This window comes from Coffea arabica, chromosome 4c, assembly GCF_036785885.1.
Source record: "Coffea arabica cultivar ET-39 chromosome 4c, Coffea Arabica ET-39 HiFi, whole genome shotgun sequence".
Classification (NCBI taxonomy): Eukaryota; Viridiplantae; Streptophyta; class Magnoliopsida; order Gentianales; family Rubiaceae; genus Coffea; species Coffea arabica.
This window is the reverse complement of record NC_092316.1, coordinates 41,291,332-41,310,968: the sequence shown is the minus strand read 5'-3', so window position 1 is coordinate 41,310,968 and position 19,637 is coordinate 41,291,332. Positions and strand designations below refer to the sequence as shown.

Here is a 19,637-nt window from a genome sequence, read left to right as displayed (position 1 = left end):
GGTTTAATGGTAGAGTAAATTGCCTAAATAATAAGTCTAGGGGGTAAATTAATAATAAAATTATAGTTTATGAGGGTAAAATGATAATAATTTTAAAGGTTAAACATGTCTTATCACTTGAATTAATAAATTACGTCAAGTTTGGCCATTAGTCATAGGTGTAAAATGACTAAAAAATAATATTACAAGAAAAATTGATAGTGACGCCAAACTTTAAGAGGTAAAAGTGATAATAACCCTTTATTGCATGACGTGATTTGAGGCCTGAACTGGCTTATCTTGACATGGATGGATCCGACTATTGAATTCAAGTCTATGAAAACAGAAAAGGAAAAGTTTCGCTTTTAGTTTCAAAGCCTAAAAAGCCTCGATAGCATGGGGCAATATTCTCGAGAAGTTAACTCTTTTTATCGGAAAAAAAAAAAGCTGGTTCAAAGATTTTTCTTTTTAAAAAAAGGCAATTGATGAGGCACCTGGTTCTTTGTCTAGTTAGATACGTCTGTTTGGATTGTAAGTTATTTAGGATTATTTGAGATATTTTTACTGTAGCACTTTTTGTGATGTGATGTATGTGAGATAAAAAGATATTGGGAAGATAAAAAGGTGTATTGGAAATTGTAAAGATGATGTAAGCAAATAAAATTGGGAAAATATGAAGCAATCTAAACAAACCGCGCCGGTTTTCGGTAATCTGATAATTATTGTTGGGTTTTTATGAAATAACTAAAACATCTAGTTCAAGTTCAAACTACTTTTTTTTTTTTTTTTTTTTTTTGTGTGGAGGTGGTAAGCTTTTATATTATAGACTAGGAGGTATAAACCGCGCGATGCGCGGTGGATATAAAAATGTGCATGCCCAGTTTAGCATAGATAGCTGTAAAATATCTAAATTTCCAAGGACATTACTATTCTTTGAAACATAAAGAAATTGGAGTAAAAAAATATAACACAGGATAGGTTTAATTTAAGTTCTAAAAAAAAAAAAGCTCATAAATTCAGGCTATTACATTTACACGATATATACCAATTGGGACATTTGACGGATCCCATTACGAGTTGAAAAATATTTTATCCCAATAATAAAATCTAAGCTTAGGATTAGCAATGAGTCAAATCGAGTTCAAATATTGTGATTATGCAACTATGCAAATAGAAGAGATAAACTATGAGAGAGAGTGTGTGTGAATATGTTGTACACCGTGCAAAAGATGGGTAAACAACCAATAGTGAGAGACAGAGAGAGAGAACATACACAATCTGTCCCTCTCTCTCTTTTTCAGACACACACTCTATCTGTCTCTCTCTTTCACACACAAACAAATGTATACCTTTTTTGGTCAACAATTACAATTGCAATACTAACACCGAGGGAGCTATACAAATCTTTTGGCAAGTATTTCATAAAATGCAGGAGAAGAACTTCAGTTTCAGACTTCTAAGTGATTACCACGTCAAAGTAATAAAATCTTTAAGGATAGCCCTCTTCTCGTCATTGTAGTGAAGAAAAAATGCGAGACCACCAACTCCACCCAAAACAGTACCATGCTGCAAAAGACAAACTAAGTGAATAAAAATGGCAGGGAAAAAACAAACTAATAAAAAGATGTGTGAACAGGAGAATTAAAAGAAAGCAAGAAAGTTCAGTCATAAAAGGTTTTCAAAGAAAAGAGCAAGTTAATTAGCATACAACTATATAAGGTCTCCAGGAATTAGAGGTGTTTTTTGGAGGCAATAAAGGACGAGAGTTTGTGCTCTTTGCTGATTGCAAACATCTGCCAGAGTGGAAACTCTTACAGGGAATAAACCTACAGTAGTATAAAAAGAAACAATATCATTAGCTTTAATGTGCCAAGAAGGAGGTTCAGGGCTGTGTCTCTGTGTGTGTGTGCGTGAGAGAGAGAGATCCCAGGAAGGAAAAGAAGACTTGCAAGCTTAGAAGAGGATTTATGTTTTACAACTTCATTCTGCCACAACATTTTGTCTCATTTGAATAACTCTAACAAATATCCTCAAGATTAGACTATTTCACTTTTCTTGCACATACTGAGCCCCAACCATATAAACAAAACTCAATTGAACTCAATTTGAATATGTGCATGAACATGCATCAACAAATTGACATGCCATCAATGTCAGCAGCAAGATTGTATAGTGAAAAATTAGTCATGTACATACACAAAAAAAAAAAAAATGCATAGGTTCCTCATTAAATCCAAAAGCCTCAAGTCCAAGTCTTAAAACATTCAAGCTTTATATATTGATGAAAGTTTGTGTGTACTAAATCACGAGAACAGGAATAATGGCGAATCAGAGGGACATCTCTACCCAGAGAGTTGCATTTTCTTTTCAATATCCTGCAGAAGTCTCCTAGAGTAGTTCAACGTGCTTTGAAATGTTCTGATTGAACAATAAGAAACTCGCTCATCCAGGTCATGCAAAAATTTAGTAAAATTACTGGCAAAATGAAATTTCTAATGATATCTCAGAAAAAACCAACTAAGTTGGTCTTTGCCTCCACAAAGAATCTTCATCAGCAACTTAAACAGGAAATGGCAGTTTCTAACCATCCATCTGACATCCTTCAGCACGATAGTTTTTATAGCTGACAACCTGACCAGTAATAGAATACTCCGTTTCTTATTCAAGTCCACTAACACTAAATTCATCATCAGTTTATTTCTACATATCTTGATGATAATCCACCTCTGCTGTGATACATCACCAGAGAGATAATAATAAAAAAAAATCACTGCCAAAATGCCTAACATGATAAGTACTGGATATCCTCCTTAAAACGCATTCATTATGATTGAAATGAAATATGCTTTCATATCTCTCAATCTTACCGCACAGATAATAAAACTTTGATATCTATAATCTACACAGAGAGAATAAGGGTAATGAATATTTTTACATAACCAATTGTACATCTCTTATGTTGATTCGATCAGCAAATATGGCAAACGTTCAAGGATTGGCAAAACAACGAAGTCATGCAGAATAATCACATTGCCCAAGTAATGCAGAATACTGCCTTGGAATCTCTTACTCTTCTAAATCAAACAAACAAACCTCATAAGATACATGCTATTTTGTACGTTCTAAGCCTCCATTATTTTAGATTTACCATTTCGCATTTTCAACCGCTCAAGCTAAGAACAGTTGACTAAAAATCTATATGAGCCCATTTCCAACGAGACTTTGCAAACTCCTCCTTGGCCATAATGCATTAAGGAAATCTCAGAAAAACTTGAAAATTAAACTCAACCCAGAAGAAAACTAAAGAGTTGAATTGCAGAGTAATCAAACAAACAAAAATAATCACCTGAAATAAATTACTAAACAAAGCTCACATGCTTAAACATGAAAACAAACTATACCCACAAAAAAAATCTATCAAAATATGCCAAAAAAAACAACATAGATATGTGATGTGTTATACCTTTTTAGAGTATTAAAGGATTCTGCAGAGAGATTTCTTAAGAAGGAGAAGATAACCCTTGACATTGATATTGGTACTGATACTTTTTCCCCCCCTTTTCCTTCTCAATTTTCTACTTTCTTTTACAAATTTGGCACATGGGTAAGTGGGGTTTTCTTTATTTTGCAATAAATTTTGCCTGACCACAAACAGAATGCAAGAATACAGAAAATAGGTTCACAAAAATCTGTAATATTCTTCACCAAAAACAATGTTCAAGTTGGCCATTTAAAGGTAAAAAAAGGAAGGAGAAAATCGCATCTAACAGTATGAAACCAAAACAGACATGCAAAGATGAATCCTCCCAAATTTTATCAGAGGCATACAAGGCAATGACAAAATGTAATTACAACCTCCCACCCAAATATTCAGTAGATAGCCCAACCCAAGCTAGAAATTTCCATCTTCAATGATGTCAGTGACCCATTTGGCAACGTGGTAATTAGAAAAAAAAAAGAAATGCTAAAAAATATCGATTAGGCCAACCTCAGGTAGTTTACTGTAGCTGAATAATGAAACGGGTCAGATGAAATGCCCGAATTGGCTGAACAGAGAATCCAAGATGTCTATCTTTCTTTATTGATAGAAAGAAACAACATCAAAATTGACCTGCCACAAGAAGTTTAAAAAAAATGAAGATTTACCATTTGACATATATTTCATCTAAGCAAGTTTAAAAATCAACAACAAACTAATCGGACAAAAAAAAAGAGAAAAAGAAAAAGAAAATTGTGCTGGGACAAAAAGGAAATAAGAACTATAGAATGGAACCAAAGGGAGCATTAACTGAAAACTAAAGGTAGATTTTGTAGAAAAGTTACCTGGATTATGTTGATAAACAGTTTCGTGTAGATTTTTTTTTAAAGATGAAGAACAACATCACCAAAAAAATCACTCGATCTGAAAAGGGTAAGAAAAATACGGCACAACAACAACATAAAAAAATTAATTTGATCAGAAAAGTAAATAGGATAAAATAAAAGACTTTCTAACCCAGAATCTATGCAAAGGTCTACCAAAAATCTCAAACTTTGAGTTAGAAATGATGCCCACAACACACACTGAAGAATTTCAATACCAACTTCTCCAATCGCCATCGCCTAACAAAGCTGCAAACTGACACAAATAAGGAAGCTGCAAATTGACAAAAAAATAAGGAAGTTGCAAATTGACCAAAAAAAAAAAAAAAGAAGCTAAGAGCGAGGAGGCTCATCGCTACAGCCTCCACTGGTCGTATCATTTGGGTGAGGAAAGGGGCGGAGAGGAGAAGCGGCGGAGAGGCATTTGTTACAACAGAGTCTATTTTTTTACGCATAGACGACAGTTTTTTGGGAAAACACAAGACAAAAAAACGCAACACCCCAAAGACCAGAACATCACGTGTCAAAAAACGCACAACCACGTATGGTTCCAGACAGAATAGAAAGAGGGATATGTTTTTTTCTTGCGTCTGAGGCACACACCACAGGGGCCTTCAGGAACACAGGCCAATAGCAAACACCTGTAGACCAGAAACCGGAACCACCAAACCAAACATAGCGCAAGTAGAAGGGAAGAAATACCAATCCTAGGATATAACTTACCGAGAAAACTCACAACAAAGACTGCTCCTAAGCTGAAAGGAAGGAGAAGACTTACAACGAAAGAGGAGGAGAAGAACCAAACGGATGACAAGATCGTACCTCTCCTGAGAGCAAAACAGAAGATATGCTAAAAGGTAAACAAAGAACAAAAAAGAACAGAAAATATCAGTTCCAGGCTAAAGCTTACAGAGAAAACTCACAGCGAAGATTGCACCTCACCGGAAAGGAAGAAGAAGAAATCTTACAACGGAAGAGGAGGAGGAGGAGAGCCAAAGGTATGGCAGATGATCCGGACCACCGCAACCCAGAGAACGCGAGAGACAAAGGCTCGATGCTCCTTTCGTGGTTCGGAAAGGGAAACAAAGAACAAAGAACAAAGATATCAGCTTCAGGCTAAAACCTACGGAGAAAACTCAGAGCGAAGACTGCACCTCTCCGGAAAGGAAGAAGAAGAAAACTTACAAAGGATGAGGAGGAGGAGAACTGAACGGATGGCAGATGATTTGGACCACTTCAACCCAGAGAACCCGAGAGAGAGAGGCTCGATGCTCATTGTGTAGTAAGAAGAGAACCAAATATCTCAACAGGCTCTTGTACCAGAGCTCAGAACATCCGGATAAGCAAGAGTGCAACATTGTCCAAAAGGAGGAGAGAGAGAAGGTAGCTGGAAGAAAGGGCCCGGGATTCTACCAGATACAGAAACAAGTATATCAATGCGGCAGACAACGCAGCAGAAGGCACATGGGATACTGCGAGAGGAGAAGTTGAGAATAGAGCGGAAGCCGTCGCGCGATGCGCGAACAATATAATGCCCTCAACCCACTTGCACGGCACGTGAGAGGACGACGAAAACCTCCAGGTCATCACAGCTCTTCGCACGTTATCTACTTATGTTGAAAAGTAGGGTAAGACCTAGCAAATATACATGAGTTCTTCGGAGAGACTTTAACCTCTAGGAGTAAGGATTCACTTCCTGCGGTCATCTAAAATTTTTATTTAACTGTTTGGGATAATTACAATCGATTTGTAAAGTGTAGTTGATTTCAAAAAATATCTAATTACAGTGGGCGCAATAATTGTATTTGTATGTAGTCACATAATAAGTATAATTTATGTGTGCTAACGAGTACTCATAGATTGAAGACTTTAGCATGTTGGATAGGAGATTATTTGAACTATTATTTTAAATAATTACTGTAGCAAATTTTTTATGATGTGATGTATATAAAATAAAAAAAAATTTGGAGGGAGAACTAAATTCACACTCTTCCATATTGAATTCACTAGGGGTGGCAATCGGGTCAAGTTCGGGTTGACGGGTCGGGTTGAACCCCAAGTATAACAAAAAACTCGCTGACCCGAACCTGACCTGCAACCCGAAACGGGTCAGGATACCTGACACGAACTTGAAAATTTCGGGTTGGCGGGTCAATCCGAAATGACCCGAAACTTAATTTTAATTTATTAATTTATCATTGTAATTTCTAATAAAATCAATTTCTCACAAAATTAATTACATCATCAAGTAATAAAAATTTAAATAAATAATTTCAAACCAAATCTAAAATAAATTAAACAACGTAAAAGTGTTTTATCCCAAATCAAATATAAAATAAATTAAAACAGCATAAAAGTAAAAAATAACATAATATATTATTTATCCAAATATAATAATTTCAACTTCACACAAGTTAAATAAATTCATTTAGGATTAAGTAATTAATACCTTTGAAAAAAAATGATTTAGACTATTTAGTTTAGTTAGATAAAATAATTTTTATATTTATTAAATTATTTTTAATTCGTAAACGGGTCATATCAGGTCATCACGGGTTGACCCGAAATCGACTTGTTTTCTTTTCGGGTTTATCGGGTTCTACTCGATTTTGACCCGAATCCCCAAAACCTCAACCCAAACTCATTAATTTCGTGTTAGGTCCGTGTCGTGTTTTCGAGTCATGTCAGGAATTGCCACTCCTAGAATTCACACCTCATCCATTCATTAGACAATAATCCCCTCATTTATTAAGTTTATTTAATGCTTCTTATAGTTTTAAGAATCATATATTCATGGAAAAAAAAGAGGGATAAAATGTTTACATTGTATAAAAGAATATTTTGAAACTTTTTATACACACTTAAGAATATTAATTTGTAATTTAAATATAATTTAGCATTCCACATTTTTCAATAACGACTAAGCATATAAATAACAATATCTATATATTTCAATTCCATAAAATTAAAGTCATTGCAATTTTGAAGGTAGAACATGCAATCATAATGACTTCTTCATAATAATATATGCTATTTGATTATGCATAAATTATTATAAAAAATAATTCAATAGAATAAAGCTAGTAAACTCATAAAAAGAAGAAGAAATATCCCAAACAACATCAAAAAATATATAAAATTTGAAATGAAATAAACAAGAAAATGTGACGACCCCACCTTCTTTTAGGGCGTATCCTAGGGTTAGCGGACCGCTTGCCTAACTCTCGTCAGGACTGACTCACTCACTTTAACTTAAGAGATAACATTTCATTAACTAAAGTCATTAATAGTCCATCATACATTCCCACAAAAGTAAAGTTGTCTTAGCCTACAACATTTAATATGTACAATTCTTAAAAATAATAAAGTCGGTAAAGTTATATCATTAAGTACAAAAAATTCATCCAAGTACAATTCAAGTCTCGGGCTTAATTTTGGCTACTCTCTACACCTATCCTTTTCTAAACGGATCAAAATACAAGTTGTTCAATCAATTCACTAAATACAAATAGGATGGCAATTTACTTAAAGCAAAGACTTCCACTCTTGAGCTTACTATTCCTCGATTCCACGTTTCAACCCTGGTTAAGGAACACAAACTAATTGGTGAACTTATGCCCAATGAGGTTCTAAAAAAATAAGTAATTTTAAATACAACATTTCACACTTTCAGTAATATAATAGGAATAACAAACCAATTAATATCAGGATAATTTGTGAAACAATTCTTAACAAATGGCACAATCAATATCAAAGGATACGGTATGATACAGACCCTAGAGGTGGCTCCCATCCGTTTCCAGACGTAGCACTTAGCTCCGTTCAATAATTCATTGCACAACTTCCTACAATTCACTTCACACTCCACCATCTCCTCTTTGTATCCTCCTAAACAGTAAATAATCCCCTTCAATCATTAGTCACTTTGTCACTCCAATAGGCGCCTCATTAAAGGGGTAATACTCGATTATACCAAACATTTCAGTGCCCAAGGTCTTCCAGCCTACTCTACCAAGGCCGTTATCGGCTCGAATAGATTGTCCAACAATGGGATTTGGGGCCCAATTCAATTGATGTGATAAAATACACATTCGGCTTACATTCATGCACAATTAGGCATTTATCATTTCCAAAATTCACCTAGGTCGAGTGCGATAAAGTCTGTACTCGCCTTTCAGTAAAAGAGTAGCAATTGACAAATTTCACTCTAAACAATTCAAACATCAATAATCCAACAAGTATTGATCAACTAAACACATAATATTTATGTTCATCATGTATTCAATCATTACAAACAAATATAAAACACTCACTCTAAGAGAACAATTTACACCTTGGCCTCAGGGTTCCCTTCTTGCACCTTATTGTCTCTTGAGACAATTTATAATCACCATATTATTTAACTATTCACTTGGTAAAACTCTTAAGAAAAGATCTACATACATGCTATTTCCTAGCCTCCAATCACAATTCCAAAAACTATAGCCACGTTTAAGTGAAGCAAATTACCATATTATTTACCTATTCACTTAGTAAAACTCTTAAGAAAAGATCTACATACATGCTATTTCCTAGCCTCCAATCACAATTTCAAAAACTATAGCCACGTTTAAGTGAAGCAATCAGCTCACCTTTCCCAAATTCTCATACAATAATCCCACTTTTAATTTTCAAAGGAGTTCAATCATGCAACCAATGTACATCTAGTAAAATAGGTGGGAAGTAACAATTCATCAAAACCATTAAATTTTACGGCTACAAGCTGCACAAATAACCAACTCAAGTTCGGCCAAATTCATTAAATAAAACTTCAGGAATTTTGTTCCTCATTTTCTTGCAAACTCACCCAAATTCCTTGCTTAAATCAAGTAAATTACCACATGCATGCCAAGTTTTAGATATTAAGAGGTATATGAAGCAAAGATATACTTATCAAAAACTAAAGTTATGGAGTTAAAGCTGAAAATTCTCAGCTCTCCCTCTCTTCAACCCTCTTCAAAATTGCTAGCAATGTTCCTTAAGTTTTCTCTCTTAAAACAACCAACTTTCACTAGAACCAAAAGCGAAACACATGATACGACATCTATACAACAAAGAATGAGCACATAACAAGAATTCTTCAAGCCAAATTCCAAAAAATTGGATACAAGTTTGGGAAACCAACCCCTCTTTTCTCTCGGCCAAAAAGCTATAAAAATTCCAGCAAAGCAAATTTTTCTCCAATAAAACTCTTCATTTTACACTCAAATCCAACATGCATGTTAAGATTAAGGTGCTGTAGACACCAAATTTTTGGTGTAATTTCATTTACTTTTTATTTTTAGTTTTTTATTTTAGTTTTATTCACTTTTTAGTTTTTAGTTTTTTTTAGTTTAGTTTTTATTCTTAGCATAGAATTTCTAGAAAAAAAGAAAAAAAAGAAGGAAAAATATTCAAGAAATATGTTGAGTTGTTTTAATACAATGTTTTCTTAAAGAAAAATAAAAAAAAGTGAAAAACGAGAAAAATGAAAAAAAAAGGAAAAATGGAAAGTTGCATTTTGTTGTTTCTAGTTTATTTATTTTTATCCAATGTTAATTAAGTTGTTTTTGTTATTATTATTATTGTTATTATTATCAATTTTGTTTAATTAATTAGTTGAAAAAAAAAAAGAGACGCGGCATGAAGCTGCGTATTGGCCGCAGCTTGCAAGGACAGCCACGGAGGGCTGGATGTGAAGGCAAGGGAGGTTTTGCATCCTCACCATTGGGGTGAGGGTTTAGGAACCTTGGGTTCCATATAAAAGGTAAGACAAACAGCAGCCGCAGGGAGAGATTTGGAGGGTACGGGGATAGGAAGTTTAGAGAGGGGACGGTTGAAACCAGAGAAAGCGGAGAGAGTTTCTTGAGGGAGAGAGGGGACGGCCAAGAGGAAACTGGAAAGCAAGAGAGCGAGAAAAAAAAAAAAGCAGAGGGGGATAGAGTGACGGCTGTAGACACCAAATTTTTGGTGTAATTTCTTTTACTTTTTATTCTTATTTGTCGTGGTCGTTTTTTAGTTTTTTTAGTTTCTAGTTTTTATTTTATTTTTAAGTTTTAGCGTAGAAAATCATGCAAAAGAAAGAAAAAGAGGAAAGGAAAAGAAAAATCATGAAAAAAGAAAAAAAAAAAGAGAAAAAAAAGGAAAAAATGATGAAAATGGAAAAAAAAAAAGAAGAAGAGAAAAAATTGGATTTTACACTTTGTTGTTTCTAGTTTATTTGTTTTATCCAAGGTTAATTAAATTATTTTTGCTATTTATTTTTATCGATATTGTTTTGATTAGTTTAAAAAAAAAAAAAAAGGTCATGCATGCCAAAAGCTGCGTGTTGCCGCAGCTTGCAAGAAGAAATTGCAGGGAGTCCTTGGGGAGTAAATTTGGCTACAAAGGCCAGGTGTCTAGGACACCTGGCAGGGGGATGAATCTAGAAGGAGGGGGGCTAGGTTTTTGAGCTAACGGAGAGAGAGTCTGTGGGCTAAGAAAAACAGGAGGGGGAGACGGCTGAAAAAAGGAGGAAATCGAGAGAGAGCCGAGAGCGAGCGAAGGCTTGAAGGCTGAGAAAAGAGAGACCGAAAGGAAAAAAGGAAAAAAACTGCAAGCGGTTTTTGGGCAGATTAAGCAGGCTAGAGAAGAGGATCAGGAGACAGCTGCAAATCTAAAAAAGAAAAGGAAAGAAAACTGGGAGAAATCGGATGAGAGTCGCGACCGAGAGAGAACGTCTGGAAAGTAAGGGCTGCTACCAAGAAAGAAAAGGGAGGTTTTTGGACTGAGGAAATCAAGCAAAAGAGCTCACGGCTGAGAAAAAGGGCTGGGCAAAATCAGAGGTCCGGGAAAAGAGTAAGCGGAAAAGGAGATCTAAGGCAGGAAACCCAGAGTCAGGTTTGGTCGTTGATATCCTCATCGAGCCCAGGCAGCACAACAGGTAATCCTCAATTTTTTTTCCTGCTCGTTCGTCTTAATCCCAAATGGAACCAAATCTGCTAAACTGAAGGCTGGTGATTTGCTTGTTTGCCGGTTTTTGCTAAAGCCAAATCTGCGTTTTTAGGATGATTAAGGTTGTATTGGTATTGTTTTCCTTTAGTCGAGCAAGGTTACTGTTTTTATTGTCAAATATTTTCCTCTCCCTCCTGTTTCATGTTCACCAAGAATCTGCTCCTTCGTTTGTGAGTTTAGAAGGTCAAGTCTTAATGGTGCTGTTGTCTTAAATGGTTTGCACTAGCTGTCGCGTAAGATTGTTAAAGTGTCAAAGTTCCAAAGATTGCCGGAGTTGCATGTTTTTCTTCGGACTTTTCTGTGTTCAAATCCAGGTTTTCATGTTGAAAAGTATAAAGAATGTTTGATAATCCTGTTGATTGGTTTTAGATTGCGCATAAAAATCTGCTGCAACAAGTTTAAAGTTCTCGGTTTGCTGCAGCCGTACGGGCAGACAATTTTTTTTTTTCTTTCTTGAGTTGCTGAAGTTGTGGCTTGTTTGATGTCCTTGTTTTTGTTTGCTGCATAACTGGGTTGCCATGGACATATTTGCTATCAAAGCTGCATTTAGAATTTTCCTGTTGGAAACTTAGAGACAAAAGTCATTAGCTCTCTTTCATGCGTGAAACCAATAGGGAAAAGCTGCGTTCGTTTCTTATGTTTCTGCTGTTTTTTCCTGGCGCAATAGCTCATAAGCTGGTTTTAGTCATTCAATTTGCTGGTTCAATCTTGTGTTTATATGATCAATGATGAAGCTGTATGTTTTGATCCGAAGCTGCTAATGTTTTGGTGTGAATGTCTTGCTGAATGGGGTTGCAAAAAGAACAAAAGAAAAAACAGAAAATTGCAGAAGCAATGACAGCTTCGAATGGCTAGCAATTTACGTATGCATGCATTAAAAAAAAAAGGGAAAAATTGCAGTCCAACCCCTTGGCTTCTATCTAATGCCACTATGACCCAGAAAATTGAGAAAACTAATCAATTGGGTCCCTCTGACTTTTGCAGCAATACATTATGGCCCAATTACATTACAAATTCTTGCAATCAGGTCCTGAAGTAGTTGCATTTTAACCTTTACTTGACTTTTTCTTTGCCCTTGGATCCTTGAAGCTCTTAAAAATGTTTAATTAGGTTTGAGTGCTTGGCTAATGTTCGCAATTGAGTCCTTGGTAGCTTCAATTTTTCAACTTGATTGTTTGTTTGCTTTCATTAATTACCATGTTTTGTTAGAATTGGTGAACTTTGAGTCTAAACGAGCTTGTGTTTCTCCTATTTTCTTTAATTCCCCTAAATAAATTGGCTTTGGCCTTTTTCTTGCTCTTTGACTTTCAAAGTTTCTAAAATGTTCAATTGGCATTGAATGGTTGATTAATGCTTGCAATTGGGTCTTTGGTGGATCCCTTTATTGAAAACCATGTATTATTTGATTTCATTTAAATTGCAATTAGGAGAGATTTGGTGACTTTGTCATACTTTACTATTTGAGGTACCGTGACCTTTCTATTGTTTTGAAGCCATTTTTCTTTCATTTGGACACCAACTCAAGGGAGGTATAACTTCTTTTATCTTTTTTGTCTCTCCTTATGTGAACCAACGTGCTACGTGAGAAATACATGTCTACTTTGCTTTCCTAGTCTTTCTTTAATTTCTTTCATTTACTTCATTTACTTTTGCTTTTTATTTAAATTATTCTTTATGGGGTATGTGTACACCTCTTGGCTTGTAATAGTTAGGGATTTAATTATTTTATTCCTTTTTCCCCTTTTAGATTGTAGTAGGGTCTCCTTAATGTAATAGATAGGGCTTGGAGGAGCATTCAATGAAAACCTATCGAAGTCATGTGCCTAGCTAGCAAATGTAATAGTTAGGGCTTTAATTGTCTTATGCGTCTTGCATGCTTAGTTGCTACGTGTTAATTTGCTTTGTTAGGGCCTTGCATCTAGTCGAGCATGCTAAGTGTTATGTGCTATGTGTTTACGAGTGTTTGGCATGTCTACTCGCTTTCCATGGCCATGAATGAATGTGATGGATGAATATACGTTTCCGCTAGTCCAACGCTAGTCGGAGTTCATAGAATGGGCTAGTCCAACGCTAGACCCTTAGGGATTTCCCCTCGTTAGTACATATTTGCATGTTCATTACATGTCATGCATTCTTTCTAGTTTTATCATTTTGCATGCCCCTCGAACCCCTTTTCCCTTCATTTTAGGATTTTTGCATTTCATGCTAGTTATAGGGTTCATTTGCTTGAGAGTCCCCTTTAAATATGGGATATAGACGAGTGTGGCTTTTTCTAAACCTTAGCACGCTTGTATTCCCTCTATAAAAGGGCAAATTGAGTCACGATTTAGGTCTCCCCGTACCCAATATGCATGAATTCCCTAGGTTCATGCATCCACTCTACCATTTTCTACCCTCATCACACTTTCATTTTTTCCTCCCATTTTGCACATGCGCACCTTTATATTTTCACTTGCACACGAACACTTTTATCATCACTTGCAAACATGCATTTCATATTATCATTTCACATACCGTACCTTGCCCACTCACATGCACATTTTCATTTACGTATTATTGCCTTTTATGGTTTTTTCAAACTCATGTCCTCATATTGCATACATGCATTCCATTCATTTGCATCCCACTCGCATTATTCGTGACTTCTTCAAAGGATCGTTATTGGGCTTCACAATTAATGTGATTGGTACCACTCAACCTTTGAAGAGAAATTTCCCCCAATACCCTTAGGTCTAGGGTTTGCATTCATGTAGTGCATCCAAATGTAATAAATTCTTTGGTTAAAACAAGAAAATCTTTGATTAAATCATGCAACTAGCCTTGGCTAGGTCAAAGGGGTGCCTTGGATTTTATCCTTGCCTTCCCCTTTGTCAAATGTGACTCCCGAACCTTTTTTCTTTGGTTTACGTGGATTAGGAGTCGTTTAAAAGGGGTTTCTTACTACTTTTTCCTACTTTTCTTTAAAAATTCATTTTTTGGTGACTTGGTACACCTTAACTCGTTACCAAGTGGCGACTCCGATTTTAATTTCAAAAACCCTTTTTAAACTACATTTTGGGTCAAATCGTCGCATTCTCAAAACCCCATTTAGACCCATTTTCTTTTTAAATCTCAATTCATTTTCCAATCACAAATACATTTTTTAAATCATTTATTTATTTATCAAAAAATGGGGCGCGACAACGGCCGGCTAGAAATCAGAGGGGAGAGGTTTTTGGAAGAGCAAGAAAGAAAAACAGCGGCTAAGGAAGTGAAGAAAAGGGAGAAACCGAGAAAAATCTGAAAGGGAAGAGGACAGAAGCAGAGCATGGAGGGACAGCTGGAAATCTGAAAAAAGGGAAAGGAAAAGATCTAGTGACAGTTGGAAAGGGGCAACCGAGAGAGCCGAGAGTGAAGGGAGCTTAGGGCAGCGGAAGGAAGGAAACTAAGGGAGAACCCAGAAGAGCCCGCAAAACTCCATAACCACCGCCCACGAACCTCCAACCACCAGTCCGCATCTGCTGCTTCTACTGCTGTGGACTTCACCAGCACACTTCACTCCAAAGCCCACTGGCGCAACCTCCATCGCAGTCACCCACAACCTCAACCTTTCTTCTCCAGTGTAACCAACAAGTGGCCAACGGTTTGCCGAAGAACCGGAGCCGCCATCGCTACTGGAACTGACCATCATCCTCTTCATCGAAGGAAAATATCATTATTGTAAGTAGTGTCCTCTTTTAAATTCCAGAATCTCTTAAAACGCAGACCTTTGAAGCTGTCCCAGCATGTATGAGTGTGGTTGGAATTTGTGAACCTAAATTTGTTAGTTTTCGTGTTTCTTTTCTGTCATAAAGAATGAAACGGATGTCATCTGTGGTTGATTTTTTTTTATGGCTCAAAGATGCTGTCTTTTCGCTGTTATTGTGTATGATGAGGCCTGAAATTTAGTTGGTATTGATTGTATTTCGTTCCTAGGCTTTAGTTTAGTAGCAAGATCCCAGCTTTACCTGGTCTGTCCGTTTGAAATACTAGATATGTTGCAAAATAGAGTGGCCTGCTCCATGTTCTTTTTGAATCTGTCCTGGCTTGTGCAAATGTTGGAGTCTTGTTCTGGTTGCTGCTGAAACTTTTAATGTGATAGAAATCCCATCTATGAGATCGCTGTGATCTAAAACAACAATCAGTAGCAACGCAGGCCTGCTGTCTTTCGTGGTGCTGTCTGCATTTTTCTTGTTCCTGTTCGTTTAGTTGCTTAAATAGCTATCTTCTTACGACTCTGTGGAGTCTTGCTCAAGAGCACGTTTGAGAGATTTTGATTTGCTTTACTATGAATCAAGACTTCCAATGCTGTTTTTCTTTTCATAATGCCAATCCAGCATGAGTGTTATTTGGTTAAGTAACTTCCCCTGGGTAAATTCAGAACGGGTGGAGATCTTTTAAATGAATCAGATTCTGCAAACCTTCGCCTTGTTGGTTTTATCCCCTTGTACGTATGATAATGCATGGAGATGATGAGTTTTAATAAAAATTTGGGGTGGGATCTTTGTTTGAGGCAGTCGTGTAAAGTTTTGTGGAAGTTCATGGCTGTTGGTCTTTGTTAGATAATTTCCGGATTTTTGCAGAATATAGTAAATTCATCTGGCTGTATGATCTTGTGCTAGACTCCAAATCTTATGTTATCTAGTTGAAATGATGGCTGAACATTAGAGTTACATGAAAAAGGCTTCATTCATGCAAGATCAAGTGTTTTGTTTTGGTGTGAAATGCGGGTGCCGCTGCTATGTTTTATAATAGAAGATAGAATTGCATGAAAGCTTCAAGTTGCAGAAATTCTTCTTCTACGTAGATTGCATGCATGAAAATCTTTCAAAAATTGCATTCCAACCCCCCAAGTCTCTCCTTGTTCCACTAGGACCCAATCAATTAAATAATTTCATCAATTTAGTCCTTGGTAATTTTAATTTGCGCAACTTCATTGCTTGTTTGATTCAATTAACTACCATACTTTGTTTCAATTGCGCTTAAGTCATGACTTTAGGGACTTTATGATCAAGTGAGTTTTGTTTTGCACATTTCTTTTAATTTTTCTTAAATAAAGTGGTACCTTGACATTTTTATTGTTTTGAAGCCATTTTTACTTCATTTGATTACCATCGAGGGGGAGGTATAATTTCTTTTATCTTTTTTGTCTCTCCTATGTGAACCAACGTGCTACGTGAGAAATACATGTCTACTTTGCTTTCCTAGCCTTTCTTTAATTTCTTTTATTTATGTCATTTACTTTTGCTTTTTATTTAAGTTATTCTTTATGGGGTATGTGTACACCTCTTGGCTTGTAATAGTTAGGGATTTAATTATTTTATTCCTTTTCCCCCTTTTAGATTGTAGTAGGGTCTCCCTAATGTAATAGATAGGGCTTGGAGGAGCATTCAATGAAGACCTATCGAAGTCATGTGCCTAGCTAGCAAATGTAATAGTTAGGGCTTTAATTGTCTTATGTGTCTTGCATGCTTAGTTACTACGTGTTAATTTGCTTTGTTAGGGCCTTGCATCTAGTCGAGCATGCTAAATGTTTTGTGCTATGTGTTTATAAGTGTTTGGCATGTCTACTCGCTTTCCATAGCCTGAATGAATGTGATGGATGAATGTACGTTTCCACTAGTCCAACGCTAGTCGGAATTCATAGAATGGGCTAGTCCAATGCTAGACCCTTAGGGATTTCCCCTCGTTAGTACATGTTTGCAAGTTCATTACATGTCATGCATTCTTTTTAGTTTTATCATTTTGTATGCCCCCTAAACCCCTTTTCTCTCCATTTTAGGATTTTTGCATTTCATGCTAGCTATAGGGTTCATTTGCTTGAGAGTCCCCTTAAATATGGGATATAGACGAGTGTGGCTTTTTCTAAGCCTTAGCACGCTTGTATTCCCTCTATAAAAGGGCAAATTGAGTCACGATTTAGGTCTCCCCGTACCCAATATGCATGAATTCCCTAGGCTCATGGATTTTTAAATCAACTCTACCATTTTATACCCTCATCACACTTTCATTTTTCCTCCCATTTTGCACACGTGCACCTTTATGTTTCTTCACTTGCAAACGAACACTTTTATCATCACTTGCACACATGCACTTCATATTATCATTTCACATACCGTACCTTGCCCACTCACGTGCACATTTTCATTTACATATTTATTATTTTTTATTACTTTTTCAAACTCATGTCCTCATATTGCATACATGCATTCCATTCATTTGCATCCCATTCGCATTATTCGTGACTTCTTCAAAGGATCGTTATTGGGCTTCACAATTAATGTGATTGGCACCACTCAACCTTTGAAGAGAAATTTCTCCCAATACCCCTAGGTCTAGGGTTTGCATTCATGTAGTGCATCCAAATGTAATAAATTCTTTGGTTAAAACAAGAAAATCTTTGATTAAATCATGCAACTAGCCTTGGCTAGGTCAAAGAGGTGCCTTGGATTTTATCCTTGCCTTCCCCTTTGTCAAATGTGACTCCCGAACCTTTTTCTTTCGTTTACGTGGACTAGAAGTCGTTTAAAAGGGGTTTCTTACTATTTTTTCCTATTTTTTCTTTAAAAATTCATTTTTTTGGTGACTTGGTACACCTTAACTCATTACCAAGTGACGACTCCAATTTTTATTTCAAAAACCATTTTTTAACTATAATTTTGGGTCAAATCGTCGCATTCTCAACCCCCCATTTAGACCCATTTTTTCTTTTAAAATCACAATTCATTTTCCAATCACAAAAAATACATTTTTTAAACCATTTATTTACTTATTTATTTATCAAAAATGGGGCGCGACAGGTGCTATAAGGTGTATTGAATCACAATATGAAAGTTTGCAGTCAAAATTCATAGCGGAAAACTAGAAAAATTCTTCCTTTCTCTCTCGGCCATCTCAATAGATTTCCAGCAAATTCCTTCAACATTTTCAGCCAAGTTTATCAACGTTTCACTAGTTTCAAAGATAAATATCTTATATAAGACAAGAGACAAAATATATATCATGCATTCCTAGTAAAATTTCTTCCAAAATTTTGAATGAAAAGCTATGAAACTCAAGCTTTCTTCCTCTCGGCCAACACAGAAAACTTCCAGCAGGTAAATAGTTTTTAAGCAGAGTTTTCCCCCAAGTTTTTACACTGATCCTTCTTTTCTTCAAGTGAAATTCTGCATGCATGACAAGATAAAAGAGCTAGAGTGTGTGTGTTGCACACAAATGGAATGCAACAAATTTTGTGAGAAATAGCCACAGCATTGCAGATAGATCACTTGCAGTGTGTTTAGCAAAAAATATTTCCAGCTTTCAAGCATTTTTTTCCCAGTTTCAATTCGTCTTTTCTTGATAGTAGTTCAAGTTAAGACATTATAGAACTAAGGTAGAGAGAAAATGAGGGAAATTTATCAGGTTTTACCTCTTGTTTCCTCACAACAAAAACTGGAATTTGTAGACTATTTTCTTTCCTTCTCCCTCGGTTTCTCAAAGGCAAATGCTCTAATGTTTCTCCCTCAGTGTAGCTGATTTGGACACCAAGAAGCTACAATCTCTTCTTCATTCTCAACTCTCTTTCTTGGTTTGAAGTGATAAGAGGAAATGGTTTAACTCTCTCGATTGTTGGCTGGAAGATTAAGGAACTAGAAATATTTTCTCTCTCTTTCCCACGATCAAGAATTGTTTTGCATGTCAAGGGTCAAATATGGTGGTTTTAGCTTGGTTTAGTAGTTGGACAAATGTCCAACTCAAGCCAAGTGTCAAATGCATGAACAAAAATATTTTAAACCTTGCACTTTCATTCCATCTCACTATTACCCCACTGGTTTCTTGTCTAATGATAGCCCCACCTCCCCCTAGAGCGTATCCAAGGGTTTGGCGGACCGCCTGCCCAACTCTCATCAGGACTCAGTTGTAATTCATGAAAATTTACAAATAGAAGCTCAAAATAAAACGATATTAATTATAACCATCAATATAGATACATTCATGGACCTTCAATGTCCACACAATATATATTACAGCAAAAGAATCGAACTTGCCAAAAATCAAACCAAACAATTCGGCTAGACACCTATGCAGTGCTCACACGAGCCACTAACAAACTTAGAAGAAATTGAGGCCTTCCTCAATTCAATCTCTCCTGTTCTCACCCTGTAAGGAAAACAAATGGCATGGAATGAGCTAAAAACCCAGTGAGATTTCAAGTAACCAAACAGGTAAAATAAGAGACAAGATAGCATACCCAGACATTAAGAAACAAGTCAAATTCAAATGAA

The 19,637-nt window shown here is 36.0% G+C and overlaps 2 long non-coding RNA genes across 5 annotated transcripts; one reads left to right on the top strand and one right to left on the bottom strand.

Annotated features, from left to right (window-relative positions):
* Positions 1-1,072: 1,072 nt before the first annotated feature.
* LOC113739497 (uncharacterized) lies at positions 1,073-5,781 on the bottom strand. Of its 4 annotated transcripts, none has more exons than XR_003460256.2 (6): positions 5,527-5,781; positions 5,265-5,401; positions 4,303-5,168; positions 3,968-4,090; positions 1,688-1,805; positions 1,073-1,545 (listed from the first exon to the last, which is right to left on the bottom strand). It is a non-coding gene; the product is annotated as an uncharacterized lncRNA (long non-coding RNA). The 4 variants fall into 4 exon arrangements; XR_003460258.2 differs by having other exon boundaries at positions 4,303-5,191; positions 5,310-5,401; XR_003460260.2 differs by having other exon boundaries at positions 5,310-5,401.
* A 4,965-nt stretch (positions 5,782-10,746) lies between these two features.
* On the top strand, positions 10,747-17,708 carry LOC140005348 (uncharacterized). Its single transcript, XR_011813171.1, has 2 exons — positions 10,747-11,281; positions 12,818-17,708. It is a non-coding gene; the product is annotated as an uncharacterized lncRNA (long non-coding RNA).
* The last annotated feature ends 1,929 nt before the right edge of the window (positions 17,709-19,637 follow it).